Below are 9,586 nucleotides of genomic sequence, written 5' to 3'. Positions count from 1 at the left end.
TTTGAATCAGCATTTTTGTATCCTTTGGATAAATTCCTAGTAGTGCAATGGCTGGGTCGTAGGGTAGTTCTATTTTTAAGTTTTTGAGGAACCTCCATACTGTTTTCCAGAGTGGCTGCACCAGTTTGCATTCCCACCAGCAGTGCAAAAGGGTTCCTCTTTCTCCACATCCTCTCCAACTTCTGTTGTTGCCTGAGTTATTAACTTTAGCCATTCTGACAGGGGTGAGGTTGTGTCTCGTGGTTTTGATTTGTATTTTCCTGACGAGATGGATGTTTTAACAACATGGTGAAAAATTCTTTCTCCTTGCTTCAGTCTTTGATGGCATGGGAGAAGCTTGCTGGCTACTCCTGTCATCCAGAGCCACTGACAAGAAACACAGTTGAATTTGGATGCCTATCCTGGGAGTGTCAGCACCCCAATGTGCTGTTGGTTGAGGGGTAATGCCTGGGCACGGGTAACCCCTTCGATGCCTGGGTTGTCACTGTGGGCTTTGAACTCCTGACCTCTGAGGACTGCTGCCTTTCTGAGATAGGACAAAGAAGACATGTCTGCTCAGTGACTTCAATTTCACCCAACATACCTCAAATACAGAGTTGTCTATCTCTCATCTGGTAAGCATTATCTAACTTATGATCTGCTCCCCACAGCACTGGGCCCCAGATTCATTATTGGAGCTCTCCTAATTTTGGAATGCCCCATGTGTTTGATCATCTGAAACTGGTGAATGATATTAGCCCAGGCACCAAGGACCCTTTGCAGGTGTTTGGCTGTTTATGATGTGCTTTAATATGCATGATTTTACTTGAGTTTCAACAAAATTTTGAGGCAGGTAGGGAGGGAATATTATGTGTGTTTTCTTCCGAAGGAACAAAGAAGTCATTTGATTCACCCAACCAGAATTGCATGTCTAAGAGGAATGGAGTTGGGGCAAATCTGACAATGATTTCCATTCAAACAGACTCCATTACATGCCAAATCAGTCCTTGTCCTCTAGGGACTCTGAGCTGAAAGAATTAACCAACACGGAAAATATGAATCTTGAATAGAACGCTTTCCATTTATCAACACCAGTGCCGTTGAATATTGATTTGTTTTCCAGCATCTCTGTGTAAAAGTTACCCAGGTATTTACTGACCTTTATTTCCAAAAATACCCCACAGCAAACAGATTAGCCAACCATCATGTCGTTCCATACTGTTAATTATGTCCTCCTGGGGAATATCAAGAAACTAAGCTAGGATGAAGTATGGAGAAGTGGGGGCTGACCCCCTGCTCTCCCTGGGGCAGCGGGCAGGTTAACGCTCACCACTGGCAGATGAAACAGGGCTCCTTGGCCCCCACAGAGCCTTCGAGCTACGTTGGCCTCTGCTCTGTGAACTCTGCCCTCTTATTTACAATAGGACATTTCTAAAACAAAACCAACATTTGTGAAAGGTCAGCCGCCAAGAGGAGCAGAGAGTATCAGTGAAAGTGACAGGAAGAAGATAAACAAACTGGAAAACATCTGTCTCAAATATTTACCCAGGCTGGCCATTTTGGGATAATGGCCGATGGGGCCAATCGCTAAGATGCCGGAGGGTGAAGCCCCTGCTCTCTCCTCCCTACCCTCAGACATTAAGGGGACTCCTAGAGGCTGACTTACTTCCTGACCATTCCTATTTATGCTTCTGATTATTTATATACGCTGCTGTCTAGTTTCAACACTCAAAAAGGCCCATGCTTGGAAAACATATTTGGCAGCTTGTAAATTATAGTAATAATTCAAGGAATCACACTGGGAGCAGGGTGGGGGTGGGGCGGGCAGGGACAAGAGGGCAGAAAGGAAGCATTGCTTTTCTGAACTGCTGATGTGTTGCACAGCTTAGTTAGGTTTTTGTTGTTGTTATATTTTATTTTATTTTATTTTATTTTATTTTATTTTATTTTGACCTGGTCATTATTTTATTTTGAACTGGTCATACAAGAACAGTATATCTGGAAAGAATGGTAGCCAGACTGTTGAGGTTACCAAAACTCACTTGTTCCACTCCCCTACCTGGGTCTCTTTCTGTCCACTTTGGTCCTACTGCAAACATCCTGACCTCGGGGAGGAGCACTTCGGAAAGCCACCAAAATGGCACCGACAGCGTGAATCTCGCAAGCCTGAGCTAGATTATCACTCAATTCATCAGTGACACTCCAGAGAGCACAGAAACCAGTAGCGTTTTAGGTGGCTGTTTATAGGAAATGTGCCCAGGGTGCACGAGTGCCCAGAGATCCCTAAAGAGGATGTATGTGCTTACTGAGCCCATCTCGAGCTCCAGTGGAGATGATGATTTACTGGGATATATTAGGTGAATCTCATGGCAGCATCCATCATGAGAGACAAACTTCCTCTAGATTTACCATAAGGTTCTGGACTTTGTCTTTGAAATCAATATCATAAGATATTAATGTTTCTATATAGGTCAATGCCAAAGATTTGCGGTGTGGCACTACTAAAATTTATTAATTTATAATAGCAGTAAGGATAATTCCTGGAAATTTTCGCTCTTGCAAGAATAGCTGAAGGCCCACCCCTTGTTAAAAAAAGGGGCTTATTATAATAGTGATCTGCATATCCTGGGGGCTAAATCATTTTCCTTGAAATGAACCAACTCTAACAATTAAATCCTGATAAAAAGTTGCCTATAACACTGATAAGGATTCTGTCTCCTGCACCAAACTTAGAAAATAAAGTGTACTTAATAAGTGAATTTCTCAGGGTTTTGTGAAAGATCTTAATAGTATTGTCTGTGCTATTTCCCTTTGTTTTATTTTTTAAATATCTACTTTCCATGTATTTACACACACATACCCATCAATTAAAATATGGGCATAAACATGTGCCATTTATACACACACACATACAAACAACTCTCTCTCATACACATACACACACACACACACACACACAGCCTTTTCTCATACAGACTTTTCTTTTTTTTTCCTATCAAGGTTTTCTCCTACGCTGACTGAAACTTGAGGGGGTCTTGGCATTGATTTCTATGCGTAGTCCTATTACCCATACACTAGGATAACATGTGTGTTATCTTGTCGTGAAGGAAGGACAAGAAATAGTTAAGAACATTTGGTGTGGGGTCAGGCTAACCTGGTTCCAAACCTGGTTCTGCCTGGTCCATGACTTGAAGTAAATCATTGAACTTTCCTGAGCCTCTGTTTGCTCATCCCCAGATTTGGTGCGACCATACCTACCTTACAGATATTTGCATCCGTGTGTATGTGCAAGATGCAGGTGCTCAGAGCAGTACCAGAAACAAAGTGCTCAGTAATAATGGCTATTGTTATTACCATTATGATATGATCCTAATGGATAAATCATGTTAACCTTTTCTATTTCTCATATCTTACCGATAATAATTATTGCTGTCAGGAAGGCAAGATAGCATGATGGAGAGTACACGGAGTGATGGTTCAAAAACATGGATTTTTGGGAGGCTCAAGGAAATGTTTTTATTTTCCAAACAATGACATGAGGATGGTTGTTGTTCGTCCTGCCTCTTCACAGTGCTGGCGTGAAGTTGACTAGTTAAAGAAAGAATCCAGGTTCTTAGCGAATTGTAAAATAGTCTCCAATTGTTGGCTATGACTCTTGCCATGTCTCATTATCATCGACATATAAGATATGGTAGATTTACTTTGGATCTTACCCAACAAGTTATCAGATGTGTCCATACTATATAAATGTATATGTACCTAATGTGTATATACATTTAAACCGAGTATTTGAAGATGCTCACAATATGGTTAAGATAATTTGATGGTAAAGGTCACTGAGAGCAATGTTATGATAAAAATTCAGTGCGAACACTTTTGCAGTCCCCAGCAATGACTAATTTCTGTGATGAATTAAGAAAAGTCAGGTACATCAACATATACCACAGGTAACACCTTTAAGGGGTATTTTTTCTGGAGGGCTTATGAAATTCTCATCAAGAGGCTTATATAATTCAGGCTCTACATCTCAGTTCTTCCACTGAAGATAGTGGGGTTGGTGGAGATCAGATCAAGGGATCTATTTTCTAACATCTCTTGTGCAGCTCTAAAACCAAATCACTTAGTGAAGACAGAGGTCAGTATTCTTACATACAAGGAATGTGTATATGTGAACATTTTTACCTATTCATATACATGCCCAGCAGCCAGAAGGAAGCCTCTCATTTTAAAAGTAGAATTGAAAAAAAAAACGCAAAAAACCTGTGTGAAATACTTTTGAAAATTTAAAATTAAAGTTAGAGCATGCCAATTTTCTAGGAAAAAAAACTAACCCTTTGGCTAACATCACCATATCCAGATCTGATTCTTAAAATGCAAAGCGTCTGCTTTAAATCATGGTTCTCTTAATTAGGGTCATTGCTACAAATGAAAGCTGATTTGGGTGCTCGTCTAATAAGAAAATGCCAGTTACGGTATATTATCAACCTCGACTTGCCAGGCATTGAATTTCCTGATATGGTCTGCTGGGAACCTTAAATGAACAAGAACAATTATAAACCTAAAGTCTGCAGCCATTTGTTGGCATTATCTCAGGATAATTTCCCTGAAACATTCATGATGAAATGCAAAGGTAGATAATTTAAAAATCCATTTAAAATAGCTGTGGTATAATTTAAGCTAAGATCTTTCTCTATAGTGGACATTACAGCAAGGTCGTGCATTTCGAGATGAATCCCTTACAAATGATCTTTTGTTAGATATCATTGCCTTGGGAAGCACTTCAAACAAGTTGAAACAATTTTCTTCGGTGGTGTGAGTAAAACAAAAACATTGGTACTATTTGGTTTTTGTTTAAATGAAGAAAAGCATAAAAGTTCATCTTAACAGGAGTCTGCCAATGGCTCCTTGTCACCCAAAGGAAAGAAAAACATGGTGGACATTACCACCTTTTTTCTTTCACAACTTTTACACAGTGGTAAACCTCACATTTTTAAATCGATTTATGTTTTTATTGGGGTGTAGTTGACATTAAACCTCATGTTCTTTAGCTGACTTGAGGCGTAAATTAAAAGGTGAAGACATAGTCATTCTGTGGACATTGCAGGTATGGTAATTGTGCAGAGGGAAAACTGATTTGACTTTACCATTCATTTCCCTCTCTCAAATAATACTCCCTCTATCAAATAAGCCTCATAATAAATGGAAGCATAATGAAACAAAACTGAGCCTTATAATAAAAACATTGCCAAAACAAATGCATAAATATAGAAATTATGATGTCTGTCCATGGGTTTTTCTTTCCATCTCTTTATATCTATCCTTCGTTCTTTAATTTCTCCTCTTATGTTCTTGGGCAGGGGCTGAATATCAAGATTAAGGTTCAGTACTAGCCCAATTTTATTGTTGATCTCTCAACCCAGAAAATATGGCTTTATAATGGAAGCCTTGACACAGGCTGTGCTCTAATAAACTACAAGATGGACCAATAAACTACAGCAAGAGCCTATTATGAAGAACCATTACTACTCGGAGAACAGAGCAAAATTTATTGTGTTCTGAATCTTGCTGGAGATCTCTAGCATAACACAGACGACTTTGGACTTTGCTTCATGTTGAAGAGAAGTCATCCCATGCTTATCACAGAGGGCAACCCTGGACTCCTAAAGAAGTAATGGCCAACTTTACTCTTCTTGTAGTATCCAATGTGTGCCAAATCAAATTGGGAGGTGACTCATCTCTGAAGAAAACTTACCTTGGGACACAACAGAAAAGGCGTATGGATCATACCTACTATTGGTTCCAAAGAGCACCCCTTGAGAGACGATTTACATATTGTTTGGCAGCTTCGGTGGTGCCCTGGTGTTCTGTAACCTTTTCTTTATCCCAGAAGCTTCTTGGATGGATTCCTTTAGAAGCGGTACAATGGTCCCTCCTTTTTTATCCCTTCCCATTTGTTCAAGTTCCACCTTACCACCTCACCCATGATGTTCTGATCACTTTGCAATGACAGCTTGTTGAGAATGGTCACTTAATGTTACCCACAGTAGAACAATGAATTGTATTTGAATCGCTGTCTCCCAGGCCCATGTTGTGATGCTTGAACTTGTTCTTCCCAATACAGATATTGGTTAAGTTCAGAGCCACTGCTGTTTCCAGTATAAGCCTCCTAGTTTCTTAATTTTTTTAAGTGTTTATTTATTTTGGGGAGAGAAAGAGAGACAGAGCATGAGCGGGGGAGGGGCAGAGAAATGGGGAATCAGAATCCGAAGCAGGATCCAGGCTCCGAGCTGTCAGCACAGAGCCCATCATGGGGCCTGAACTCACGAACCTCAAGGTCATGACCTGAGCTGAGGTTGGATGCTTAACTGATTGAACCACCCAGGTGCCCCTTATAAGGCTGCTAATTTCTGGTGCTGACCTCCAGGTCTTGCATTTCTAAGATAGGCTTTTGGAAAGATTAGATGCAAACAATTTCAGGTTTGAGGACATGATGCCTGAGTAACTACTGATATCTCCTGCCTTCATCGGATTGGAGTGACTTTGACCCAAGTTCATCCTAGGGATTTTGCTTCTTGTTTGTGCCCCACTGAGGATTTCATTTTTCATTTGCTTTCCCAGAATTGGACATCGATCATTTTCTCTGAATTATTCTCTGCTGCCCAGCTCAGTGCTGGCATCCCCATTCCTACCTTCTCTTAGTTTTACATTATATTTACATTTCTGCACAGCCCTGCCCCTTCCCCCAAATACCCACGTCATACAGGCTCCATCTTGGCAAATGGTGACTTTGGGAATAGAGTAGAACTGATGTTTAGCAAAGACTGAGCAAATTGTGTATCTGTATTAGAAGCAAACTCACAGACCAAAAACCTACCATCATCATAAAATAAAACTCAGGCGACTGTTTTAGGCATACTTACAAATTATACACTAGAAAAGAACAAAAAAAAATCAAGGAGTAAGAAGGAAACAGTGGTGAGTCAATACATGCTGTACAAAGATCTTTCTGTACGACTTTGTCATCTTTCAGCTTGTTGGTTGTTACGGTAAATAATTAGAGGCAGAGCAATCCTGAGCCATTTTATGTGAACATTGTTAAAGGAAATAAAGGTGAAGGCAGACAAACATAAAAACTACTAAGGAACCATGAACAGAAATGGCTAATTATAGAGCTTCTATTAAAATGCATTTTTTCCCCTTCATGAAACAGAATTTTCGTTTGATAATTAACAGACCTACAGGGCCCATTACATTCTCAGACTCTGAAGGTATTGATCCCTCTGTCTCTTGCTGCCACATTTGTTCTTTCTGGGTCTTCTTCCCTTGAGAGGTTTGCTGATTTTATAATTGAGGGGTGGAGTGAAGATGGGGGGAGTCACCAAAGATGACCGGCTGGGGCTGTGAGAAGGGGGCTCCTCGGGTGCCCGTGCAATTTTTTTTTTTTTATGTATACTTGTTTTATTCATAATCTGTAATGTTTTGGGATACCAAAAGTAACTCTAATAGTTGAATTTAACAAAATTTTTTAACCTCATCTTAAAACTTCCACTGATCCATCTCATTCAATGGCAATTTTCAATGTTAATAAGAACATAAAAACAAACATGCACACAACTGCACAGTTTTCATAAAGGTCTATTTCATTATTGGTGGGTAGCACATTTAACAGTTAAATACATTTAAATAATGTATAGGTGACTGCACGACTGCAGCATTGGTAACTAGATAACCGATTCAACTAGAAACCAGCTAACAAGTAACTGTCTAAATGTTTAAAATACAGCTCTTGTTTAGATCATCCTTTGTTTTGATCACCTTCTTGGGGGGAAAAAGCCTGCTGGTCGGTCACACTGGAAATATATTAAGGCCAAATCTTCTGATATCCATTCCCAGAGGTTTCTTTCAGCTAGATTAAGCCTCCAACTCCAGGGCAAGCCCAAGTTTGTGGCCTCCAGCATTAATGCTCTTCCCATCTACCAGAGCAGACAGTGTAAGCTTGACACCAGGCCTCAGAGTCTGAGTATAGCCCACTCCAATTAAACTAGAGTTGTTGACTTTTGCAGAAATGGAAGCAGTGGGGTCCAACTGATATTTGGCTGCAATGCCAAAGCAAGTGCAGTTGGTACCTGATGTCCAAGCAAGGTTTACTGAAGTGTCAAGATCTTCACATACTTTCTGATAAATTGAACCTCCAAATTCTGTCCCATCATTGACATTAGTGTGTAGCTGGAAATCCCCAGTCCTGTAGCCCACCGCAAAGTTGTTTCTTGTCAGCTTTGATTTGGCACTGTCAAAGGTCATCTGGTACCCAGCAAGCCAGCCCTCATAACCAAAGACAGCTGAACCATGGATTGCAGGTCCAGCAAAATCAAAGTCAACATCACAACCGAGGTTTATACACTCCCTCTTGTAAGAAGACTTCCTTCCTTCTTCCTTTATTTTATTTTATTTTATTTTATTTTATTTTATTTTATTTACTTTATTTATTTTATTTTATTTATTATAAATAAATATTTATTTATATTTAGAGTGATTTTCATGGCAGGAAGCTTCCATATCAGGGTATGGCTTTAAAAAAACCCCAAAAGCCTTCCGAGGTAAAATATGCGTACTCTATCGCTAGGGATGTATTTATCTTTTAAAACAAACGGTTCTGTTTAACCCAGGCCCTTTTGTGTCTTGTCAATGGAAAGAAACAGAGAGCAAACAATTTTTACAATCTTGAATCCAATTCATAGCTCAGGAATCCTTGGGTTGTGGGTGACTTGTGTAATGGGACATCTCACCCCATATCCGAAGGAGGTTTTGCTTTGAACGGAGGCTTCCCTGCAAAGACATCTTGCCTCCTCCATCCTAGCGACCCAGGAATGAGCCCAGTGGACGATGAGGACTTTTGTCTCTAAGCTGCAAAGGGTGGGGTAAGTGAAAGGCGTGACTAAGAAGGCATCTTGGAAAAAAGCTATGTGCCAATCCACCTCAAAGGAGAAGGGGTCTTGTCTAAATGACCTGACTGGCAGCAGGCAGTGCTGTTCCCTGGCAAACAGTTCCCATGGATACTCTGACCAGTATGCAAACCATCTTATCTCAGGTGCGACATGCTCATGCAAACCAAAAGTCAAGGAATACATATGGTGGGAAACTATAGAACTTGTCATTTTTTATTCTAGAAATATCAGAGATTTTTTTTAAAGGTCTTATTTTAGTAATAGGAGACCCATTTTAGTAAAGAGGGACGGCTCCAGGTTGAATACAGAGTGAAATGATTTTCCTTTCAATTTTGGAATTGTAGATTTCTGTAATAGGGATCTTACACATAGTAGGGCTTCAATAAATTCTTGCTTGGTGTTTTTTTTTTTTAAACACACTCTGGGGGTCAAAATAAGAAAAGGAAAAGGGGAAAGGATTTCGTGTTAAATTTTCTGCCTCATTCCACTGTCCCAAACCTGCTGGAAAGAGCTGAGACTGTGTTGGAAAATTAAGGATGAAGAGAGAGCCTCATTCCTTTATGTGGTGGGATCAACAAAACAGGTGGTTGAGGGAGGAGGAAACAAGTGTCTCTTACAGGGGAATAGAGTCCAATCCACTCTGATAGACTAGCAATGAACAG

The 9,586-nt window shown here is 40.1% G+C and overlaps 1 pseudogene; it reads right to left on the bottom strand.

Moving 5' to 3' along the window:
• Positions 1 to 7,411: 7,411 nt before the first annotated feature.
• Positions 7,412 to 8,831, bottom strand: LOC101097729 (annotated as a pseudogene).
• Between the last annotated feature and the right edge of the window lie 755 nt (positions 8,832 to 9,586).

The sequence above is a fragment of the Felis catus genome, chromosome B3 (assembly GCF_018350175.1).
Source record: "Felis catus isolate Fca126 chromosome B3, F.catus_Fca126_mat1.0, whole genome shotgun sequence".
Lineage (NCBI taxonomy): Eukaryota > Metazoa > Chordata > Mammalia > Carnivora > Felidae > Felis > Felis catus.
Note: the sequence above shows the minus strand (reverse complement) of the source record. Positions and strands in the feature narration are given on the sequence as shown.